Below are 5,276 nucleotides of genomic sequence, written 5' to 3' on the forward strand. Positions count from 1 at the left end.
ACTCACACGCGCGCGCACACACACACACACACACACACACACGCACACACACGCGCGCGCACACGCACACAAATGTTAAAGGAGTTTAAATGGCGATTCAGGGGGATCTGATGACTTTGGCCTCACATGTGTTCATTCATGTGCACACACATACACACACACAATTAAAATAAATTAAAACTAAAAATGAATCTTTTTAAAAATAACTCTTTAAATAAAATAAATGTTTATATTCTCCATTTAAATTTTCACAATGATTGTATCAAATTATTCAGAATTTATCATCTGCTCAATGATTTCAAGATGATGCAAATAGTTTACTTTTATAAGGATAAAATAATGCTATATTTACAGTAAAGAGGAACTTTCAAGACAATCTTACAGGAGAATGTACAACATACTTTTTATTTCATGGAATCAGATGGAAGGATATACACTAGAAATCAACAAATGCTGGGAAAAGAGTTTGAAGATGAAATGAGGCCTGAACATAGGAAACTTCACTGTGATCTGTTGATGGGAGTCAGCAGTAGTACTGGGTCCTAGCGTTCTAGGACCGAGAGCAAAGAAAGTGGGGCTGGGAAGGAACTGCAGGCAGGCTCAACATTAGGTAAATTCCTGGTAGTATTTACATACAAACCAGCTATATTTCTTAGAAATATACAGAGAGAAGATTTGATCATTACTTATAAATCTGTCTGCAATGTCGACATTCTCAATATAAGAAAAAGAATTCACTCAGGTTCAGATCATGTTCAGTAGAGCAGATTGTAAATTTCACAAAACCTTTACCTCACCCAAGTCTCCCTCACTGTCCTACTGCCACTGTCCGCTTTTCAGACTCCAACGCCTCCTGCAAATAAGGCTGGCTTAAGCTAATTACATGACAGCAGGACGAAGCACACCAAGGACTCTGCAAGTCTGTCCACACTTTATTTTCATAAGTCTACAAAAATCTGTTTCGTTTTGTTTCAAACGGAAGCAATATATAACTTTCAGAAACAATCCCAGAGAGGTTGGGGGCGCGTGGGGAAAGAGGGCGGGGGACGACAGGACATGAATGGAGAGACGAAGACTGAGCCAGACATCCGGACATTCTGATTTCTTTCACAAGGTCATCTTCAAAAAGTGGAGCAGTTGAGGTTCACAAAGGCTAGCGAACAGGTTCGAGGGTACTGGGATCTCCAGGCACTGAAGGAGTTGGGGAGAGGCTTGGAACGGACACGATGTCTTCAGAAATTAGCTTGGCTGACTAGAGGAAGCTGCCAAGTTGGAATGTTTGGCTTTAAAATTCCTGGTAGGGGCAGGAAATTCCTGAAATCAGCACATTAAAACAACAGCAGCAACAACAAACGATAATGGAAATGAGGGAGGAGAGAGGGAGATGGATAAGGTATTAAACATTTAAATATTCTGAAGGTTGTAGCGATGAACTTCGAAAGCGAGGCAACCAAGTGGCAGCTTTTCCTGTTGTTCTGCTCTGCGGGTGTGACTTCACCAGGAGGTTCTTCCTAACTGGTACTCCTCAGCCTCCGGAGCAATAGCCCCGGACCCCACAAAATCCTGGGAGAAGGCGGAGGGCGCGCTGCTAGGGCATTGTGGCAGAGCCACTGTCAGAAGTAGGTAGTTGGGCACTCTTCTCGCTTTCCCCAGTGTTAGACTGCTAGTTTTTCAAGATTTCCCGCCGGAGTCATCAGGGTCACCCCTTCTCCTCAGCGGCTGGAGGCCACGATGTCCAGCTACTGTCTGCGTACTTTTACTTTGTGTATGCTACTGGATATGTTGTTCCTTTGTCTAGGACTGGGATCCAGGATGCCTTCTTTCTTTGGTACGATGGTAAAGAGCAAATGGTGGAAGCCTACCTCACGTTCTTCTCTTAATGTTCTTTCCTGTGAGATAAGAGGTCTGTCTGCCCCTGACTGGGTGCTTGCTCTCTTGATAGCCCTCCACTTCGGTTGGTGTGATCGTTATCGTTTATTTCCTACTGCTCACGTATGCACAAATGCACAACACAGGTGGGGAGAAGCATTTCTTCGCCCTTTAAAGAAATCAGCAATTATCGTTCAAGGAAAAGCAGTTATTGTTCGAAGTTAGAATAAAAATAAACTAGTTATGAAAAGTGTGTATGAAAACTACAAACTTAAAAATTTAGGGGGAATGGTATTTGAAGCTTAAGGGCTCAACTCAGTTAAGGGTAAAATGACTAGGCTCAGTTTTGCATCGTTTGTTTTAATTTTGTTTCTACTGGAACAACCTCCGAGATCAAAAGCAAAGTCAGGTGTGTAGCCGCGTCCTGTCAAACAACAGCCACCGATACAAAAAACAAAGAAAAACAAAAGATAGAAAACAAGACAAACGGCTTGGAAGTCAGGCATGGTTACTCCCACGTGTAATCCTAGCACTTTAGGAAGCTGAGGCAGGAGGGTTGCGGTTCATTTAAGGCTCCCTGGATTGCAGAGAGAATTCCAGGCAAGACTGCTTTGAGGCTTACAAAAGAGAACATGGAGGCCAGAGAATGGAAAACAAAACAAAACAAAACAGAAACAAACAAACAAAAAAACTGTAAATGACTGGAAGAAATCTGGAGAGAGCTCACTTGCCGCCAGTTCTGCTTAAAGAGCGGAAGTCCCTTTAAGCCCTAACTCGAATTGTCCTTTTGCCTCTGGGCGTTCTCTCAGAACTGTGAGTAAATACCTTGTGTGTTTGCTCATCTTTGTGAATGGGCCACCCTCTCTGACAGGACAAATCACCTAAGCTGCGATTTTGCTGTCTTTGTGTTTGACTGTCTTTGGTTGAAGAGTAAAGCAAACTTCCTTGTAAGGATGTAGAATTTGTAAAACGTGTTTCCGCCCGGTTTCGAACCGGGGACCTTTCGCGTGTTAGGCGAACGTGATAACCACTACACTACGGAAACGCCCATGCTTCTTATTCTGCTTTTCTGAGTTAGTTAAAACTAGACCCTACTTTTTACATACTTTTGATTCTTAAATTCAACAGCTTAAATTAAAGCACCAACACTAACCGTGTAACAGGTAAAGCTCCTATGCAGCTACAATTCCCTCTACACGAACTCCAGGCAGAGAAACTCAGGTCGGGTCCTGGCAAATTTTACTTAATGGAATCTCCTTAATGCATTGTGTGCTCCTTTCTCGGCTTGAATGAGCCTATCTTACCTTTCCATCCTTAGGCTGAAACACCAGACTGGGTTTTCATGCCAGCGTTTTCAGGAACTGTACCTGGAGATTGTTTGCAAAGAGGATGTAAGAGGTGGATGGTTTGGGTGAGTTTGAGAAGTCTCAAATCAGCGCAGGAAAACTTTATTCAGTATGAGCAAGTATGAATGGACAAGTATCTATGCTCTGATAATAAATATGTGTATATCACAGCACCATTTGGTCACATCTTTGTTCTCCAGTGACGGACAATCACACAGTAAAGCAGACTAAACCTAACTATAATGATGGCAAATTGAACAGAGCCATACTGCAGTATGCAGAACATTAGAAGTGTTGAAAATCGTCAACACACAAACCCGAAGGATGACAAAGTAGGAGAAAAAGCATTGAAAGCCCAGAGATTGTGAGTAAGGGGGACTCTTTCTATGTGACATTGTTTTGGACTTTCTAAGTCACATGTACTCCATTCTTTTTCATGGCTGCATAGTATTTATCTCTTTGAGACAGGGTATCATGTAGCCAAGGCTGGCCTTGAACTCTTAATCCTTCTGATTTGGTGCTGGGATTACAAGTGGGCACAGTCATTTAGATATAGGTATTCTAAACTTGATTATAAAGTTTTGGGGTGCTTTCATGAATGATTGTGTCAGTGTAGCTCCCACCAGCAGATATGAGAGAGTTCTTATATCAGCTCTATGCCTGTTATTATCCACATATCTAAGTTTCTATTTCTAAACTTCTTTACATACATGAACCTCTATGTTTCTATTAATAGTATTTAAATTCTAAAAACTTTATTTTTGAAAACGTTTTTATTTATGTGTACATGTATGTGTATCTGACTGTAGTGCCCCATGTATCTGAGTGTAGTGTCAGAGAGAGCACTGGACACTATGGACCTAGAGTTAAAGGTACTTGTGAGCCATCTAACATGGGAGCTGAGAATCAAGAGCTGCAAGCACTCTTAAGCACCAAGCCATCTCTTCAGCCCCATGTGAATTTAAATTCTTAGACCAGCATTTAAAAAATCAAATCCACAAATGATTCTACTGCATAGTGCAAGAAGCACAATAGAATAATATATTTTAAAACCGTCTTCTGTTTATCAGTGTAAATGGGACTCATTTTTGATGTTGTCTTTTTTATTTTTTTATTTTTTGAGACAGGGTTTCTCTGTGTAGCCCCGGCTGTTCTGGAACTCACTCTGTAGACCAGGCTGGCCTGGAACTCAGAAACCCACCTGCCTCTGCCTCCCAAGGGCTGGGATTAAAGGAGTGCATCACCACCGCCCAGCTTGATGTTGTCCTTCTTTATACATTAGTCCTCTGATCCCAGCCCTGACAGGCCGGGATTTCATTTAATTTACAGATGTCTAATTGTTTTAATTGGGTATGAGGTTTTTCTTTTTTACTTTTTAAGCAACACTATAAGGCTTTGTTTCCTTTGCATATACTCTTAAACCTAACCCCAGGTTTCATAGGTGCAACTTCATAATCACTCAGCCTACATTTAGAATCTGTAACAGTGTAACAGAATACAGTATTTCTACTGCTGCCTGGCTTAGTGAACTTAATACAAAAAAGATATAAGATTGTGCATTCAAGCTTTACTCCCTTTGCTAAAACCTTGTGCTCCTCTTCTCTCTTGAAGGACAAGCATTCCTTATGCAAACTTAGAATTTTTGAATGTTTCATTTTACCTCTCAGACAAGCAGTATCAAGCAGGCACTTCTGGAACTTAGAGGTGATTGGGATGGGGGATGGGCAGGCTAAGTCTACTACACATCTAGAGAAACTTGGATTCTGCCAACAATTTGTTCCAGGAGAAAACATTGTGGAAACCATCTTCAGTGTTGAGACAGGTGAGAGGAAATGAAACTCACCTGCCCTTCCTTTTCTGGGATCCATGAGGAAAGAAATTCAATTCTCCCCTGGGATTAAGCAGGATCCTGCAGGTAGGACAGCCTTTGAGCAGGATGTTAGATCATTCTTCACAGGAGAGTTTAGCCAGAAAGTTTAGGAAAATATGGGTCAACAAATAATGGAGTTTTCAATTTACTTAACCGAGTAGGAGACAGTCCAATGATCAAATTTAAATTCT

General features: G+C 41.5%; 1 non-coding gene across 1 annotated transcript; it reads right to left on the reverse strand.

Annotated features, from left to right (window-relative positions):
- Positions 1 to 2,841: 2,841 nt before the first annotated feature.
- On the reverse strand, positions 2,842 to 2,914 carry Trnav-aac. The gene has a single exon. It is a non-coding gene; the product is annotated as a tRNA-Val (tRNA).
- Between the last annotated feature and the right edge of the window lie 2,362 nt (positions 2,915 to 5,276).

The sequence above is a fragment of the Mastomys coucha genome, unplaced genomic scaffold (genome assembly GCF_008632895.1).
Source record: "Mastomys coucha isolate ucsf_1 unplaced genomic scaffold, UCSF_Mcou_1 pScaffold7, whole genome shotgun sequence".
Lineage (NCBI taxonomy): Eukaryota > Metazoa > Chordata > Mammalia > Rodentia > Muridae > Mastomys > Mastomys coucha.